We start from the raw sequence: 20,586 nt of genomic DNA on the forward strand, positions 1-20,586 counted from the left end.
GGGCAAGGCAACCTAAGCTAAACGGAAGGCAATTAATAAAGTACGACGCACGAGGAATCCGGAAAACCTCGCCGCCAACAAAAAAGAGAGAGCGGCGTGAACGAAAACCATCAAGTAAGCAAAGGCAGAACACTGGAAAGTGTACTGCACACAGATAACATAAACCACAACATCCAGATAACTGTGGACCAAAATAAACCTGATGACCAAAATAAGAAAATCCGGCGCACCATCCGTCCTAGTGAGTTAAAAATGGCGATATTATTTCCGATGAGGAACAGAAAACAACATGTTTGCCGATGTTTACGTGAAAGTAAGCAGTGATTAAAACCTATCTAGGGAGTTCCTGAATGAAAGAGAGATATTTTGAAAGCAGAATATTTGCCAAATAGAAGAGGAAAGCCAAATCCACCCCGACCTCGACGACTTCTTCTCTCCATTAGAGCTAGTGGAGGCTTTGGGAGTCGCAAAAGACTCCAGGAGACGATAAAATCACAGTCCCTATGACCAAACATCTATCCCCGGCAGCTAAATTGACGCTACTCAAACTAATAAACAAATCAGAGGAAATGTCATAATCCTGCCTAATTGGAAGCACTTTCTGGTGGTCCTGATTGTTAAACCCGGGAAGCCACCCACAGAGCCGTCTTTTTACCGACCGATAGCCCTGACATCCTGCATTTGCAAGCTGATGGAAAGAATGGTACATAGAAGAATATGCCCTCGTATCTAGATCAAAATTACTCCCGGTGGTAGAACAGAGCGGCTTCTGGAGCAAAAGGGGCACCATCGAAACCTTATATGAATGAAGCACAGCATGCGAGGGGTTAATCGAGTGGGCAGTACGAAATGGCGATAACTCTAGACCTAAAAAAAGCCTATGACCTTATCTGGACCAACGAGCTTATCTTCAAACTTCATCAGCTGGACATCAAAGGCAGAACACTGGTGGATCTGTAACTTCTTATCGGATAGATAGTTCGAGGTTAAAGCCAGAAAAAGAAGATCAGAGAAAATATTTTTAAGAAACGGCAAACCACAGGGGAGCGTGAAGAGAAGTCCCCTTCTCTTCGTAATCATGGTGAATGGTGTTCCAAAAACCATTCGCCACAGCTACTCAGGGATGTACGCCGACGACAAGATAATCTGGGATCAAAACCAAAATTTGCCGATCCCCCCAAAAGAAATTGGAGTCAACGCAAGTAGGGTTTTAGAAGTGGTATGCAAAGTTGGGTTTGAAATCATCGCCCAGCAAAACCACATCAATTGTCTTCTCCCTAAGAAAAGTACCAGAAAAGATGTGTTGAAAATTGGAGGGGCCGAAGTGACCGTTCAAACCGACGCAAAAATCCTTGGAGTAAATTTCGATAGAAAAGTGAGCTGGAAGAAACACATGGAAGAAGTGGAGTTAAGCTGCAACAAATCAATTTACAACCTCAGAACGCTGAGCGGAACGAAATGGGGCCAATCCAAGTCAGATGAGCGTATATTATGGTCTCATCCGCTCAAAATTTGACTACGGGGCAGAGTTGTATGAGTCAGCAACTCCAACGACAAAATCAAATCTGGACTCGATTCAAGCAAAGGCCATAAGAGTGTGTCTCGGCTTATCAAGAGTAAATTAAAATGAAGCTCTTCGAATGGAGGGAGTGTAGCGTAGTGGACTTACTTTAAGAACTCTAAGACTCTTGGAATGTCCAAGCTATGGAGAAGAAAGAAGAGACATTCACAAGAACATAAGTCAGAACACGCGAGAAGAAAAATCCCCATCTACCCTGAAATAAAAGAAAAACGGAGAGCAGTGCTAATCATTTTCAAGAAAACGAGCCTGCAGGACCCGAGAAGCAAAGAAAAAAAATAATCTCCTTGTAAAGACACCTTGCTAGAAAAAGCTACACAGTCTGATGTTCGCCTATTCAAAAACCAACACAACCAACCAACCAACCAGTTCGTTTCAAGTTTCCGAGCAGAAAATGTCTACACCGAGAACTTCTAAAGAAGGTCAAGTTTACTGCATCAACCGAAGAGGAAGAAGCGTTGGTTAACACAATTTCTTCCAAATTAAGAAACATTGTAAACCAAAAGAATTTGGTCCTTGAAGAGTTCAAAGAGGAACTTTTCAAAGATAAGAAAGTTTCGAAGAAATGGAAACCCCCAAAAAGCCATATATACTCACGTTAGCAAATAAGTTAGTTAATTAACAATGTTTTGCTTAAAGTTAATGTGGTAACCTAACTGTTACCCATTTTTACTCAATCTAGATTGTTTGTGATGATGGACAGAAAATCGTTAGGCTTCACACAGCCAAAGTTTGTAACCAAAAAAACTCACTGGAAACCAAAAATGAGGCTACTATTCATCACCCACTCTTACCTTACCTGCAAATGGTTGCATTCGTCAGCCACTCCATAACTCTACAATTTCTGGAAATGGTTGTGAAACCAATGCACTTAGCTTACTAATCTTGGATCTCACATAGGATAATTTTTTTTCTTAAAATATCATTTTACACCATTTTTTAAAAGAAAGGTAGCTTATTGCTACTGGAAAACCGGACCTGGGATTCGGGTAATTTTTTTTTCTTTTTGTGAGACATTTAATTGTTAAATTTTTTAATCTTAGGAATTATTTGGACATTGCGGTGTCAGAATTCAAGTTGACATGGTTGTGGGTTTCAATTCCAGGCCATTTATCGTTCATTTAAACGATAGAGAATCTGTTACTATTACGGAAAAGAATGGCGGAATGCAAATTTATATTTGCCAAAGAAAAAATAAACGTAAAATGTAAGAAGCTGAGTGGCAGCCTAACATCCTTCGACGAGTTATCGCCGCCACAATGGGAGCGATTGCTGCAAGCCTGTATATTGCTGCAAAAAAATACAAGATAATGGAGCTATAAAACTATTGTGAAAGTTATATGCGGCGTCAAATGTTCCCCCCATATTTGCATTGCCTTGTCCTTCACCCATGTAGCCTGAACAATCCGACAGAACTTATTGTAAAAGCCGTCAATTTTTCCGTGGTTTATTCAGCCAATATGTCTACCAATAAATAGAATGCAGTAGAAATACAAGATTCTGCACTTTTTAAAAATTCAAAAATCAGAGTTCTACCTTAAATATTTATGCCATATAAAAAAGGTCTATTTGAAGGAAATCATAATTCGTGTGTTTCCAAAGAAATTTAATATTGGAGAAAATTTTGATGTTTCTTTTTGTTTACTTATGAAAAAAATCTTAATATTTTCTCAACACCGAAAACTTTGGGATGCGTAAGTTTGGTTAATAAATGTGATCATCGTATAATTTTAGCATAACTTTATTCTCCTGCCCAACTTACGCCCGAGAGCCTAAACTTATGTGTTAAAGTTATCGGACACAAATTTAATGAAACGTGGATGTTAGACTGCTCCATTATTTAAAAAGTAAGTAGAAATAGTGCTCATTAAAAAAATGTCTAATTACATTTTTTCTAGGTATAAATGCTAAAATGACTGGACTATTTCGGCATATCATAACCCTAGTGGCACATTTCCTCCCTTGGACGTCCATTTCACGTCTGTACATCCCAGCCATATCAACATCCAAATTGAAATTTTCCGATGAAGACAAGACAGCCATAGGATGTCTAGCAATGATAGCCTAAATATATCCTTTTTTTGTCCTTGTTACCTCCAGGAAACATCCGTTAGGTCATGGTTTTTATTATTATTTTCTAATTATTATTTTATTTTTTTTTTATTTTTTTTATTTATATTTTTTTCCTCATCATCAAACACTATTATCAACGTTTAGCGTGTCACAACGAGTCTCGTTAACACACAGAGGTCGCAAACACTAAGCATCCTATAGGTTTTCAACTAATATTTACTATCAGTCTTATAGATAGTGGTTAGAGAACTCGCTTTATAATCTATAAGGCGATAAGGCGATAAGGCGATGGTTCAAACCCAGAGTCAGTCGTAAGTATTTTTTCCAAAATAAAATAGGATAAACTTGGCATGGAACGGTAATTGAGATATCCGTTCGAACGTCCGTCCAACGACTGCTCCATTGCCACGATGGTGTCAAATGTGAAAAAAACATGTCGAACAGCCCTATTGTTAAAAAAATAAACTCACAGAAGACAATCCCAACAACAATATGTTTGGGTAAAACTCCTTTTTGGTCTAACCGTACATTTAAAAAAAAAAGATTCGCTAGAAATGCCAAATGTTGTGATTGTTAAGTGAAAGTTACCAACCGAAATAATCTATTGATCTGCGATTTTCACAATTGCTGCAGTTAAAATATCAAACGTTTTATTTTTATTGCGTTGACTTCCAGCCAAAGATTTTAACGCTTCGACTCTTTCCTTCTCGATCTCCATGAATTCTTTTCTACAATTTTGCTTGCTCTTGGGCTGCAATGTTTTCTTTGCCTTTAGGCCTCCGTCATCAACCTCATTTACATGGTCTAATTCAACAGTTGGGTCATTGCCAAAGATATCGGCCATCATCTTAAATCATTTCCAACCTTTTGACGACGCTCCGGGCCTTGCGAGAAAACGGTATGTCCTCTTCATGTTTGCTATTTTCCTGGACAAGGAAGCCGACTATTTCTTCATTTTTGCTATGTCGTCAACTTTAGATAAATACGAAAGAAAACAAATTAAAAAAGTTCATTTACCAAACGTATGGAAACAACCTTTATCCATATCTTCATTTTCTTCGAATAGGGATAGCGTCGAATTGTGGCTTAAGTGTTTCGAAGACTTTCAACATTGTCACAGTTTGTGCATCGTCCCACTTATCAAGATCCCATTCTTCTTCCTGTTCTTCGATTCCATATGGATTAGCCTCCTCCAATACATCAACAGCTTCCTCGTCATTTATTTCTATAGAGAGATTATGAATTATGAGTTTACGATCAGTTAAAGATGTCCTATTAAATTATGTTCTGGATGAAATATTTACCCGTTATTTCATTAAAATAAAAAAAAAGGATGTAGATACATCCGTCGTATGCCAGCTGACAGCAGCAGTGGCGGAAAAATCCAATAGGGGTTTTTTCAGAAGGCTTCTGGGTAGAGCCAGTTGAAACTTTTATTTTCTGTCCAGCCTTTTTCACGACATTCTTTGGCAGTAATTTATTTTGGCCATCTTCAACAATAACACGGGGATTGCCTAGTGCCCTATTAGTTTGTACAGTTGTCCTGTCTTCACTTGATTCGTCCCAAGAATCCACCGTCTCTTTTTCTGCTAAAAACCAAGAGTACAATATCAAACATAAAAGTAAACATTTTGGGAATGTTAAGATAATTTCAAATTAATTTCAAGATATTACCAGGGAAAACTACTGGGTGAACTAGGGAATTCTACAAAAGAAAACGAAATGTACAACACGATTTAAGAGCCAAAAACTATTTTACTTGTTGTTCCAATACTACTTGGACTATTTCAGTATTTTTTAAAACTATCAATCCACGATTCGAGTAGACCGAAATCATGGCACGGTTTTTAATATCTAAATCCGGAAAGGGCCTTCAAATTATGAAAAAATTTATTCCTGTTCGTCTCTGCACGCCGGCTTTGCCTGCGTTTGCAGAAAGACAAAATTCCTATCCGTTTAGGAAATATTTAGCTTTAAAATTCGGTTTTTTAAATAGTATCAGAAATTTTTGGGACTTTCGCATCGCTTTTCTTCTGAAAAGCAGGGAACTATAGGAAAAACTAATTTTCTGAAAAGGTTCATCTCTATCCCAGCCATCAAAATCCCAAAGGAATTTTCTGTCAAGATTTGATTGGTTGAATTATCATCAATTTTCTGAGAGGCTCATTTAGCCATTTTCCTTCGCTGCCAGGCAACCATTTTTTGTACTTTTCTTCGCGCTCCTTGCGGAAGCCAGCAGAAGATCTTATCTTTTTAGACCTATAGAAATATGATTTCGATAAATATGAAGTCCGGGTTAATTTTTATAGGTCTAAAATGAAGGCCAATAGATAAGAGCTTCTGCTGGCTTACTGAACGTAAACACATCTTTTCAGCAGTTTAGACTGCCTCGTTTCAAGGTGAGATGTAGCATAGTGTGCATACAATGCGTATTGTTCCAATTTTCACAAAATTTCTTTTTTTCTTGCTCCGGAAAATTCATTAGGTTTTTCAACCAACAGCCTTTTTCTAAAAAAAAGATCTGATTTTATCTGACCAGCCACTACGTAGTTTTTCCTTTTATCACGCTAGAAGTACCTTTTTCGCCCAATTTTAAAACTTTTTTTAAGTAAAACTTTTAAGTCATAACCAGTGGGAACTATTCTTTCTTTCGAAATAAAAACGATTTTTAATAAAAATTCCTTGCCACGACCGAACGTCTGACTCTTGTATTCGTAGCTTGTAGCTATACCAACTATACAAATTTTTATAATTTGTTATATCCATTTTCCCAATTGTTGAGTCCCCATCATCTATCAGACAATCTAAAAACATTAAACCTACTATAAATTTCCCCAAACTAAAAATACTTTCAAAGTCCCATTTTATTTCAAGTCCTTGTCCTTAAATTTCTAAAGTATTTGACAGGTTATCGTTTTTCGAATTTAAAAACAGGCAAACAATGAGATCTTCGTTTTCCGTCAAAAAAACTATTTTATAATCAACAAAAAATACTTTTCGATGGCACCTTTCCAATTTCTGGTAGTACAAACATATTCATTATACATAATATTGAGACCTTTTCTACTGTAAAACAATGTCACACACTCATTCTTTTAAGGTTCTTGAAGTGCACCGAAGCTCAGTGCAAAATGCGTCACCACTCAAATGACAGTGATAATAGCTCGAAACTCGAGTGATAGTTGATCGATTACCTATACTCGAACCGTTCGAAATAGTAATTTTGATACAACAAAAGATTGATGACTTCTGAGTAATGAACTCAGGTCTCTCGCATTCCCGTCAGAGCTTCTTCCGATGGACCATTCTAGATATTCTACGATAGAAACTTATACATTTACATTCATTCTTTTGGGGTTGGGACTTAGAAATATTTCGCAAAATAAAAATTTTTCCATGGTTCGGTTATTATACTTTTGCAGTTGGGACTTCAAAATTTTTCAAGACTGTAAATTTTCCCTCACTTCGAATTACCACGAGTTTTTCGCAGCCCGCTAGTTTTATTATCACACAATATGATACATTTCTAAATTACTTTTGGGGTTGGGACTTTAAAAAAAATTTCAGATTTAAAATTTTTCATATAGTTTAGTAGTCATACTTTTGCAGTTTGGACTTATAAATTTTTCAAGATTGATAGTTTTTCATTATAATAAATGAAGTTTTTCGCACCGAACTTCGTGTACGTTTAACTGTTCGAGTGACCTACCCGAAATCTCGAGTAAGTTCAAGGCTAGTTCAGCGTACTCGAAGAGGTAACCAAAAGGCCTTCGGTGCGCCAGGGTAACCGAACTCGGGTATGGAACTCGATGATCGGTATAGGGTGTAAAACCCTTTGAGTACGCTAATGGTAATCGAAGGCATACTCGAAGAGACCCTACCCGGTCTTCGAGTACCCAAAAAGAATGAGAGTGAAAATTTCAGAAAATTAATTTCAAACGCATTTCAGAGGTGAAAGAATTCAGAAAATAATTAACTGAGGTTCTATCAGATTGTTTCATTTCGTGAGCTTTCTCTGCTTTTTCGCGACCAATTCAAGAGGGGTCATTTTTTTCATGAGCAGAAGAGTAATAAAAGAAAAAGAAGTGTGTGGAAATTTAGCTCCTAGGGTAAAACCATAGATAAAGAAGACTGGTTTCGCATGTGCTATCCTTTTAGCCCTATCCCTACTGACCCCGAGCTCCCGTATCGATTGTAGTGCCTCTAGCGGATAAACTGCTGTACTGCACCATGGCTACGAAGGGTGTTGCAGACGAAGATTGATTTATTTCTGTTTTTTTTCAAATTCTTTGCTAACGTTTTAAAAATCCCAAGTGGTTTTTCCATAAAAATTTTTATGATAAGTTGCATTTAATTGTTATATTGTTTGCTTATTAATTTTCATGTTGTAAAGTGATGATTGCTATTAATAAAATGAAGGTAAGAAATGAGAAACATTGTTTGGACATTGATTTATTGAAATCGTTGAATGGGTATATCTTAGTCAATTTTCGTATATATTTCATTTCTTCTTCATTAATCATTATCAATTGCCTAGTCTTTTTTTCATTTGGATAACGAGGCATATGATGGTATGGGTCACGAAGGTTTAACCAAGATAAATTATTGCATATTCTTCATTTGGATCATATGGAATGGGATATGATGGGGGATATATTTGATATATGTGCCAAGCCGCCAAGGTAATTAAATGCTACTAGCCTTGAATTAATGAAAAAGAGTTTGATTAGATTACAATCTAATCCTTTACACTTTCATAATTATTTACCTTAGAGCTTGGACACATTTACCCTGCAAACACATTACATGACCTATTGGAACTATCAGTGATCTCAGAGTATTCACGGGGCTGGCAGAATAGATAAGTTATGAGTGTACCTGCAAAAAATGAATCTGTCATTTGATGCTTTAAATTTAAACATTTATGTTTCAAAGTACCATTATTTGAAGCTTTGGAAATGGGAGGCTGACGATTTCCAGTGCTCAGATATTGGAATGCATTTACATGTTCCACCCCTAAGATAACAATTTTGGTAATATTTTGACCATGCCTTGTAATGAAATATGCAATGATGAAATGACATGAAAACTTGGAATAATTTACCATTATTAGAAGATTTGGAAGTGAGAGCTTGACGATTTTCTTTGTTGGAATCAGAAAATGGGTTATATTTCCTTGGCCAACCTGTAAATAACAACAGTTATATTGTGTTACATGCTTTGATTATTTAAAAAAAAATACGTTTTAAGCTTGAGAACAATTAAGAGATTCAGCAAGAGGATCAACAGGATAGCTTGTGTGAAAACTGTTAATACTTTGGAAACATACCACAATCTTTTTGTTTTGGCACCAGCAGCCCAATTGTATGATTTCCATCATCATCACAAACGAAACAATATACAAAGCTTATCTTTTTCTGTCGGCAACGACATTTCTTTTGCAAAATTGAAAATTCACGACGTCGAGGACTCTACGAACTGCCACGAACAATGGCGGACGGTTGGCGAGCAGGAAACAGAACGTAGAGATGAAAACGTACACTAGAGAGCAGGAGAAGTAATACGGGGTTGGAGAAATCGGAGGAAGGGTAGCAAGAACGTTGGCGACAGTTGGCCATGTTAATTTTCTTATGAAGAGCATCAACCAGTGGTCTTTGTCTATGGTAAAACTATAACTGTTAACTTTCTCTGTAAACCAAACCGACGGTGCAGCTTTCTAAATAGGTGCAAACGTTAACGTACTACGAAAACGTAGTAACTAAAAAATAGAAACGAAAACAAAATAAAAAAGAGACCAGAAATTAACAAACAAGGGAAAAAAATATAACATTAATTTTTATATTGCCACGGTTTTTATATGTAGAGCTGTTTGGCATCTTTTTTTACATTTGAATAGATCGTGCTACTGAGCAGTTGAAGTAGCTTTTTGCCTGCAAGTAGAGCTACAGGCATTCCCCCTCGCTTTGTCTGACTTTGCCGGACCCATTCGATCTAGCGATGTCGAGTACTCGTCGTCTCTACTCGATACCAGGAGTACCCGGGTGAAATCGATTACTACCCGTTTACCTGGGTGCAACTCAAGTAGATCGAGTATGTGCTAAATAATTGAAAAAAAAGTAATTTTTGATGCAACAATAAAATAAAATAAAGAAAAACAAATTACATAAAGAAACGAAAATAAAAGTAACTTTAAATACCAATAAAAGAATTTTGACATGCCGCGGAAATAATATTCAGCAGTTTTAACCTAAATAATTGCGGGAATTATACTCGGGTCTCGGGAGTTGCCTTGCTGCCTTGCGTAAAAGTGTTTGAAAAGTCTGCTTCCTTGACAACAGCCATCGTGTCGTCTGCCCAACGTGACTCGTTTTGTTGCGTTGTGTGGTGTGGAATTTCCCACCCTATATATGTAAACAAGCAGAAGACAACTGTCAAAACAAAATGTGATGACAACCGACTTAAAAACAGAAGTCCCCAGGCCATTAATTGTATCCCAATGGCAACCCCGGGCACCAAGTATAATTTTCTCAACCTGGCAATTTTTTAGAAGGGGGTGACGCTGTCAGTTGTTTTTAATAAGGCTCTCCTTCATCTCTGTCCGTGGTTCCACCAACACGAGTGAAAGTATGAATCATTGGATATTACAATTTTGATTGTAAGGTTAGCCATCAGCCAAAACGATTCAAGCCTAAATTCGTGAAAAAGGGGTCTCTGCTTAACATTCTAGTTTATTTTTTATTTTTTAAGAAACAACGAGGACAACATTCAAAGTCAAAATAATTTATTATTACGTATTATTCGTAAGGCTTGGTGGAGCGTAAGTCCAGGCTGTAGTGGCGGCTTGTCTGGGGTTGAGGGAGATCCGGTCCGGCTGGGACGAGTGCTGACTCGGGGGTTGCTGAATCCGCGTGTTGCCTGGTGTGACGATGAGGGATGACGTCGGGCAGTGCCGGTCGTGACGTCAGGGAGTGATGTCCTTGGTGGCGGCCATCCTGAGGTGGTTGGGGCTACCGCCGGGGCATAAGATAAAATGTTACATAAGTAATTGAAAAAAAATTGCAACTTAAAAAAAATTTGGTGAGCTTGAGGCGCGCTCACTCTGAGCGACTAAGTGGAAAGCTCAGAGCGCGCTCGCGTTTGGTGGTGAGTGATGCCCGACTCTTGCAGTGGCTGCAGCTGACTTCCTATTGTCAGTCTCCATGCATGCTCCCAAAACAATTTTATTAAATTTATTCACTTGGTCGGCATAAACGTGATGGCCGTTGCCACCAATTACCTGAATGAAGACCTCTTTATTTAAAAATTGAACTGAAAAAAATAAAAACAGACGCTTACATGGAGGTTGACAGTGGATCCTTTTCTTCTCTCCTTCACAATCCGGCCCGGCTCCCTTACAATCCACGAGTTCGCTCCGTAGATGAAAGTTATCGGAATTCCTGGCTCCTGTGCTGGAAGGCGGTTCTCCATGGGATGTTTGGCACATTGAAAACCACTTCCCATCTATGCATCGAATAATAAAAATAAAAGTTTTTATTAGAAAAGAAATCTTAATGTTAACACGAACTACTAACTATTGTATGAATGAAGCACGTTTCTCCCGTGAAATTGAAAATATTAATTCAAAGAAAACTTTTTAGCCAATAGTTGAATGAAATTATTTTAATTTTAAACGTTCTTACGTTGGACTTTGTGCGTTGCAACAATAAAGATATTGAGAAATGTTCTCATGAGCATATTCGACTGCTCCAGAAAATTTCTGAGAGAGGTATTTAGAACCTTTACATGATAGTTTTGGCCCTGTTTAGAAGATCAAAATTGATTATAAGTAAGATAAAAATAAGCTGAATTACACAAGTCTACTAGCTATGTAAACCAACCTAAGCGTTCAGACAATCGGAGGGCCGACAGGGGGGTAAAAAGTCCTGTGAGAAATTTGAATGGCTTCAACCAAAATGGAATGTTTCCGTTGGCCTTTTCAGTAGGAAACCCCCAAGGGTCTACCAGCACAAGGTGTGAAACTCGGTAGGGATGCTGTAGGGGTGGGGCTGCCCGCCTCGCGCTTGTTGTCTGCCACGTAGTTGTTGACGGAGTCGTAGGTAGCAACAAATGCGTCACCTTGTATGGCATAGGTTGTCCTATAACCCGATACCGTCTCAAAGGTCCGAATTGTCGCCCCCGACCTTAGGGCACCAGTCACGAAATCAAATAAGTGTTGAAGGACCAACATGTGTGGCTGTACATGTTGGTCCCGGCGCACCAGAGGAGCGGCTGCAGCTGCTGGTCGATGGATGTCTTGGCCACGGCCTACAGCGGGAATGGCGGCGGCTGCAGCTGCTGGTCGATGGATGTCTTGGCCACGGCCTACAGCGGGAATGGCGGCGGCTGCAGCAGCTGGTTGCGGCGGATTTGGAGGGACACGTCCGGGTGCCGGAATGGCAACAGCAGCTGGTTGCGGCGGATTTGGTGGGACTATTCCGGGTGCCGGAATGGCAACAGCAGAAGCAGCTGGTTGCGGCGGATTTGGAGGGACTATTCCGGGTGCCGGAATGGCAATAGCAGAAGCAGCTGGTTGCGGCGGATTTGGAGGGACACGTCCGGGTGCCGGAATGGCAACAGCAGCAGCAGCTAGTAGACTGCCGCGACGAACTTTATGAGCTGCAGCAGCGGCAGCCGGTTGCTGTTCACTCCTGCTAGCGGATCGGGCAATTCTCTCAGCAATTGTTCTTTCTCTTCTTCGGCCTCGATCCGGCGATGTGTCCTCATCCCCTTCAATATATCCAATGTTGGAGTGACGTACAGTCATGCGGGATCTTTCATGACTGTAGTTATGTTTTCCCAGCCCTCTTTGTCTCCTGTTCATTTTCGGTGAAACTGGTTGGTTGGGGCCCGTATTTCTCTGCCAAACTGAGCAAAGTTGTGTTTTAAACCGTGGCGCAGAGTGGGTCCGGCTTCTTTGAGAAGTGCGTGAGCTTGACTGTTGGTGACTTCTTTCTCGGTCGGTTGGCCGTTCATCGACGTAATCACGTCGCCTTCCCGGATGCCTTGCAGCGCTGCTTTGATCACAGGATTCACCGCCGATTCGATGAGAACAGGTCCAATGTAGGAATCGGAGGACTTGACTTGACGATTCTACGACTATGGATCGACCAAGGAAACGGTTTGGTTAAAGCTGACTGCAATTTCGATTGAAAGAAACTCCGAGTAGAATCAATGTTAAGTTTCAGAAAGACAAGGTGTGATGCGTAGCGTAAATAAAGAAAACTAGCCGAAACGATAACACCTCCCATGCTAGTAAAATACAGTTATTACATTACCATTCGAATTACTGCATCAATATTGCATTATACCTGTGTCCAACAAAAACAAATCTTTGGATCCCAACACCTTCGTTACCCAAGCCTCAATGGATTTAACCATTTGCCTTTAGGCTTCTACAGCATCACTGCTGAACGTGCAGCAGGAATTATTTGTTTGGCAAATAGTGTTTGAGCGAACTCGACGAATGCAAGATTTCTTGCTTCCTTTTTCTTTTCTGCCAGTTTGTGGACGCATGTCTTATCTGAAATGTTAAAATAAAATTAGAAAACAATTTTTTTAAATATTTAAACATTTTCTTACTTTGCCCATATATTGGGTACTGCAGTGTGCATTGGTAACGTCTAGGTGTACCAGTTTGCAGGAATAGAACGACCTCCTTGGTCGTCCACTGGATCCAAAACCTGGAATAATATTGCACCGTATGAAACAATTATAATCTAAAACAAAGATGTAACAATATTTACCCAAAAGATCAATTGCGTAAACTGGCCTGTTTTTAGCAAGTTCATCTAGGTTCAGGACCCATAATCCCAATGCAGAGAGGAATCCATGGATTAACACCACTGGTGTTCCTTTTCCATGTTTGTTAGCCGTTAAGGTTCAAATAAGGTTATCTGCATTATCTTCAACGCATCTCCCAATGTTAACATACTTAATGTCATACTCAGATATTATGCCTAAAAGACATAAAGCTAATTAAATAGTTAAATTGTGAATAACTGTAAAGTGTCATCTTTATCTTGCAGAATTTTATTTTCAAAAAGTCTAAGGTTATCCATTGATGAAATCAAAAGATTCTTAGTTGTGAAATCAATCAAAATTGAAGAAAAATCAAGAAGACGAGCATCGACAAAACCTATATATGTTGAATTTGAATTAAAATTCAGAACCGTTTCGCTATCTATAGTATAAGGATGGAATCAAATTCAATGTAGTTTCTTGAAAAAATCCCAGTTTTGAAGAAAAAGTTTCATTATTCTTCATTGCTACCTGAACTAGCAAAAGTTCAAATTTTCAGTCGACAAGAGAAGTTGTGAGTAAATATAGCCCAGTTTTTTTCCTACATGTCCCATGTTTGCCAGAGATAAAAGTGGAGATGAAAATCTTTGAGACTTGAGAAAAAATAGCCCATTTTCTAGACTTTTGCGATTTTGAATTATGTGTATATCACAAAGTTAGAGAAATATTTATTAAGTATTATAATAGAATTCCTTATTGCTTTTCTTACTAAGAAGAGCAATTCTAAGAAGTTTTCTTCTAGACTTCTTTGGGAGGAACCTTTGGGTTATAACCAACGCGAGCAAAAAAAACCGGTTCATTGAGAGACGGATCTTTGTCGAATAAAATTGACGACCAGGAAGGATGAGACAATGGCGATGAAACGATTATGTTTGAGAACCCAAAAACCTGGTACTGCTTGGGCAGTCCCATAAGTTTGAGAAGTAAATTGAAGTTTTGGCCAAAATGAATTTGAAAAATATTTAGTCAAGAGCAAAATACAATCTGAGGCAGATGGCTCCCATTTAGATCACGAGGGACACAGGTGCGTATAAAAATAACTAGTTTTTATCATTAAGCACGCTAATTATTCTTTATGCTTAAGGCAACGCGTCGAGCCTGAACCCCAAATTGTTTATTCCTTGGGTCGCAAAAGATCCAAACCAGAATCATTGCTCAGTTGATGACATGTTGAAGCTTTCCGTATTGAAAAATCTCCAATCATATAGACGCCTCCGTTATTCAAGAGAACGTTGATATTGATTTCATAAATTGGAAACTGACTTTGGCTGATATAGAAACGCGTTACGTTGGAACTTGGAACAAGTACGGATGCATCGACTGTCGTAAAACGTGATGATGACCAAATGCGGTCTAAACAGAAAAATGCGCCCATACTCGATGATGGGTACATGATTAAAAACGATAACGGACTCCCTTCCGTCCAACTCGATTACAAATTGAAGCATTTAGCCCAAAGTCGTTTAAGATGTTCATCGCTTCAATATAAAATCGCAGCCTTGGATGTACCCATTGACATATTTTTAAGAATGTCACGGTGTTTCCGCATTTACGTCCTCTGGACAATCATTGAAAGACAACTTTACGTTTGAGAGGAGCAAAAAATTTTGCTTCCTGCTATCTAATCGACCTGGTGGTGATGATGGAGTCAACCTGACGGGAGCAGACACGGTAGTATTTTTATAATACGATAAGAAATTTTATAATACCGAACATGAAATAAAGATACTCCTAGTCTTCAGGAACCAATGCAAGTGGGCTAACAAGCCGTTAAAACGGAGTTGGTTGAAGAAGCGGCCACCACCGCAGCCACTGTCAAGAGTGTGGAAAACATGAACGCACCGCTGTCAAGAGTGAAGAAAACACGACCGCCGGAATGATACCAGTTACAGCTGAAGTCAGTCTTTTTCTGAGGCAGGAAAAAGAGGCACAAGAAGCTCTTCCGGCTCTTTGGTTCATTCTCTTCCCCTGCACCCAATGCGATCATGATTCATCCGCCAACCAGGGCAAGAATCGTTTAGGCTTGGACGGCGAAGCCAGCGCAATCACGATAATTGCGCCGCTGCAACTCAGCCTCTCATCAAAGTGGTCGTTAATTTATGCACGCTCGCCAATTCACCCGAATTTGCCTCCATCCTTGTTAAAATTTCACCAACCGCCCGCCAGTACCAAAAACCCTATACTTCAGTCGGTAAAACCAATTTTTAAATTCCTTTAAAAATTTAGAAATGTTTACATCTAAATTTTTTTTTTGTTCCTGGTAAATCCATCGTTGATGATTTGTGCTCGATGATTTCGGCAGCCAAATCGCTGGTCCTCAACCCCAAAGTTCCACCCACTGTCTGCCTTACTCCGTCAAAGACGTGGCATCTGCACTCAATCCACATCGGGTAAGAGCATTAACGATCTGGGAATGATCTACTTGAAAGATCCAGCGAAGGTAAGATTTTCCGCATCCAAACATGCAATAAGCCCCCTTTACTTTAGCTTTTTTTTTATCCTTAATGGAATCCCCGACAGTAAATGCTACATTTTTCAAAACAAATTTCAAAAAATTTTGTTTTGTCTTTATCATCAAACAACACTTTTTTTGTTTTTTTAAAGGATTCACAACGCCTGGGTTCCCCCTTTTTGAGACCATATAGTTTATTTTTCTGAAAAAAAAAATATTTTTGTTATGACTTAAAAGCACACGTCTGCAGTTTGAGATGTGAACAGATAAAATGAATGAAAAAAAGTATTATGTAAGGTTGACGCCAATTCCCGCTCTTGATCTCAGGGATACCGCAGATGGTTTGAAAAAGCCATTAGTAGGTAAAAAAGAGTAGATTTTTCAATTTTTATGAATCAAATAAAGATCACTTATATGAAGATTGGTTTGAGATAAATTGATCTCCCACCATTCAGAAGAGGGTAACTTCCTCTAAAAGTACGATAATTAGACTCCAATTATACAATCAAATTGTCTCACAAAAAATTTCACTAATCAATAACACCCTCCCCCTCTAGTAATACATAAACAAAATGCACGGAACCACCAGATAATTGTTTTTGGACCGAAACTCGCCATAATAATACCCACAAGGAACGTCATGTAAGGCAAGAATGAATCAAATTTATATATTCCGAAAGGATTTTCCACTAAACACATTGAAGTAGAAATCCTTCCACTGTTGGGGTGTACTGCAGCATAAAGGGTTTATATGGGTCTCTTCAATTGCATGAAAAAATTCTTCCCCAGAAAAGAATGTATTGAATGGAATGGTTGCCAATCCTTTGTTTGTCATTAACACTTCCATGGCAGAAAAAGAAAAGATTGCCGGGAGGAACCTCGAATTTTCGGCATAAAGTTCAAACATTGCCTTAATTTTTTTTTAACCAAATAGTTTTTGGATTTAAATAAAATAAATTATATATTACGAAATGGACTGGGCTTAGAGTAAACTTAGCCAGATGGAACAGAAGAATTTTAATCCTTGTTCCGGGGAAATATTTTCCCAGTATGCAATCCAACAGGTTAAAATGTTGAGAGATTATGGGATTTTCAACGACAGCGTATCAATCCACGAATGGAGTATCTGGCATCGACAAAAGCGTCAAATGTGCAATAAACTTCTGTCGTAAAATTTTTTGTTGATTTCTCCTTTTTCTGTCATACTATACCCTAATAATTATAGCGCCATTATTCTGCTCTCAAATTACTTATCAACTATTTTTTTTCATTGACAACATTGCACACGCTTAGAATTAACTAAGCTATAGTGATTGTTCTTCACTCAAGTTGCTTAAAATCAAAATATTTTAATTAAGCTAAACTATTATTTTACCCTCAAGTTGTTTAATATCCAAATTATTAAATTGAGATGAAAATTAAACATTAGATAAAATAGGAAAACTTAAAATTTGTAGTACAATTATTCGGCTCGAAAATGGTGGGTCGTGTCAGTTGCTTATCTTCCAACAGCTAAGAGATACTCGTTTGGAATCAGGCTGATTTGGTCAACTTTGAAGTTTGGATTTTCAAATGTAATATCCTTGGGTGGCACTGAAATTTATCGTTTAGTTTTCATTCTACACATACAAAATAAAAAAAAAGTTATTAGAAATCAAACCAAACAGAGATTACTCCATTAAACCACGTAATTTTTCAGTTTTCCTGTTTTCGGGATTGAATGAAACAGACGACACGCCGACATCCGAAACTACATTGTAGTAAACCCAACATTCAGTGGCTATAGATGCGCTGCTCATACATATGCTATAGATACATTAATTGAACGCACATCTACGTTTAGTTTAGTACGTTAATTTAACGACAAAAATGTAAATACCAATGGACATCGATCAGTGGAAACTTCACATCACCGAAATTTGGAAGAGGAGATGTTGGACATTGTTCTCGAGCAAGTATTGGTTGTCGTCAGTCAAATATTCAGCCCTTTGCTGGCAAAATCTTTGAAAGTGTTCATCTACCTAACTTACGTAACAAGGAAATGCACACAAATTTCTGTCGTGGTAAGTCTTGTTTCATTTTTTGTTGTTGAAAAGGTAATGTTTGTAGAAAGAGTTTAAAGCCACTTTTCAATACCATTTTATTTTTTTCATTCTAGTTTCAAACTTCAGGTGTTTGCATCATCCGAGAAATTGGCTCTTGGAAATTACTCCATCTGGGGAATTTCTTTGCTTCTTAAGTAATTTTTTTGCACATTTTGACGTGGTGGTGACTTTTGACGTAGTCCCAAAAAATCACTGACTTTGACGTTCACGTTTGACGTTTTGGAAGCGTAAAAACAACAATTTGCCGTCAAAGTCAATAAAAATTATAACAACCTTTTATTTTTGTCTGGTAATTTTCTGTAACAACAGATGACCTTCTGATGTGTCAGTTAAACTTTCAGTTTAGTTTTTTTTCCAAATTGTCTTTCAAGCAGTATTTTGAAAAATTTTTGATCGAAATAATGTAATGCAAAATGTCTAGTGTTAAGTCATGACTTTTGACGTAAGATTTGTTTGCTGACATTTGACGTTTTGACGTGGACTTTTTACGTGAGATATTCCCGTTGTGATTGACTTTGACGTTTTTTTTACGTCATTTTTTTGGCTGACGTTTGGAACAATTAAACAACACGAATTAAAAATCATCCAATTTGGCAGTCAAAATTAACAATTGGAGACATCGTGCAAAGTAACTTCAAAAACGGTCGAATAACTTGCCACAATTAAATCCCTTGTGCCTATAATTTGACGGGTGAGGTCGATTTGAAGTGAATCGCATTTTTTTATGTTGGGGATGGGGGAGGATAATCCCGTCCATATTTAGTTTTTTACTTCTGCATTCTCCAGTTTTGACCGGTCGTAACATCGCTGGGTGTCGTATGTCGTAAGTGCTGAAACCACCTCGAAGCACGAAAAGGCCGATTTTCTCCGATTTTCCAAGGCCCGTCTCATTCTTTACAAGAGAATCTGATGGAATAAAAAATGTGTATATACGCTTTGGCTGTTAAACAAAAAAAAACATGTCGAATTAAAAACAAAAATATATCGAATAGAACTACGACAACTACAAAAAAAGGGGAAAAAAACAACCCTAACATCTAGTCCATTCTCTTCAGGAGGTTGTAATTTCAGAGCTCCAATCTTTCAAATTATCATCCATAAATCAAATTACTGACCTACTTAATTTCTAAAGAAAATGAAAAATCCGCATATGGCACCAATCATTTCCAAACATTAAAAAATTTGTCGTCCGGTTAAGTATCCGCAGACGTTTTCCGAATAAAAAAGGAATACTTTCCTCAGAAAGTGGACATTGGTGGAAAGTGTATCTCATATAAGCCTTATAGGTGAGTTCAGTTTTCCAACACGAAAAATGTATTTTACTCTCATAAAAGAACCTTACTATTTCATATAGAACTCTAAGTTTGAAAAATCGTGTTATGTAAATTTCGCTCTTCAAAATCTTTTCAACATACCAAATATTAAAACAGATGGTAAAGAATGAAGAAAATTTTAAATGAAGAAAAACTTTGAAAAATTGTATATATTCTGCTTCATCTTCACCAATCTCTGAGTATTTGTGTGCCATATTTGACATTTTATTTGAAAACAGCATAAATACCTTAGTGAGGTGTATCGTAGTTACAATTCTTTATGTTTGTGGTTGGTACATTAAGCACTACATGGCATTGTAGGGCTTTCTTTGAATGTAATACTAAACGACGTCAAACAGATTACGCGAGTTTTACTGTGTGAAACTTTAAATCGATTTTGAGATGACAGATCATGATTGACAGGCCAGCTAATGTTGGGGATGATATGGAGATCAGTTACCAGAGATTCATCCCCACTCATATGCCTAGTAGCACCCGAATCAAGGTAAATGTCTTTTGAAATCGCAGTCATTAAGCAACAGGACGAGGTGAAGGAACAATCAACTCTCTTCCTGTACGAATTAGATGGGTATTAATCGTCTTTAGGTTGTTGATCGTTTGTTGTGAAAACAGCTTGACTTGGTTTTCTAGCTTTAATTTGCTATACGGGGGCGGCATTCAAATTCAAGATGGCGGTATTTACCGCAGTATGAGCACGAAACAAGATCTCGATTAATTCCACTACTGATGTGGCCTCTTGACTGAACTCTTCCTCCTCAGAAATGTCCTCTTTCACGCGATTCGTTACCAATCATGGCAGAGTTCCCGTTAGAATTAGCATGGGGCTGATTGTCGTAGTCACTGACCGAGATTTTGAATGCACTTGACTGTTGTTGAACCTTCTTTCTTCCCCAACAATACGAGCACGCAGTGACTCCATTGTTCTATCACCGTCTGGAAATTGTCCCAAATAGAGGTGAGATTTTCAAACTGTTCAGGAAGACTACACAAAATGGTAGTAAAATAAGATGGTGTTTAGTCACCTCGACTAACCAGAAATGTTGCGCAATGAAACTGGATGAGAAACAACCCAAAGAATATTAAGTAATGTAGAGATGCTTTTTGTTACCATTCCTTCAAGATCATTGAGTTCAGCGGCTTTGGATTCTAGCTCAGTAATGCGAATCATAAAATCTTGATTTTCGACTCGCGATTCACGTCTCGTCT

The 20,586-nt window shown here is 38.1% G+C and overlaps 2 long non-coding RNA genes across 2 annotated transcripts; one reads left to right on the forward strand and one right to left on the reverse strand.

Moving 5' to 3' along the window:
* The first annotated feature begins 2,641 nt into the window (after nt 1-2,641).
* LOC124344402 lies at nt 2,642-20,303 on the forward strand. The gene is made up of 3 exons (XR_006919730.1): nt 2,642-2,655; nt 6,224-6,225; nt 20,218-20,303. It is a non-coding gene; the product is annotated as an uncharacterized LOC124344402 (long non-coding RNA).
* On the reverse strand, nt 8,110-9,334 carry LOC124344401. Its single transcript, XR_006919729.1, has 5 exons — nt 8,982-9,334; nt 8,757-8,837; nt 8,591-8,668; nt 8,421-8,530; nt 8,110-8,353 (listed from the first exon to the last, which is right to left on the reverse strand). It is a non-coding gene; the product is annotated as an uncharacterized LOC124344401 (long non-coding RNA).
* Nucleotides 20,304-20,586: the final 283 nt, after the last annotated feature.

Source organism: Daphnia pulicaria, chromosome 6 (genome assembly GCF_021234035.1).
Source record: "Daphnia pulicaria isolate SC F1-1A chromosome 6, SC_F0-13Bv2, whole genome shotgun sequence".
NCBI lineage: Eukaryota > Metazoa > Arthropoda > Branchiopoda > Diplostraca > Daphniidae > Daphnia > Daphnia pulicaria.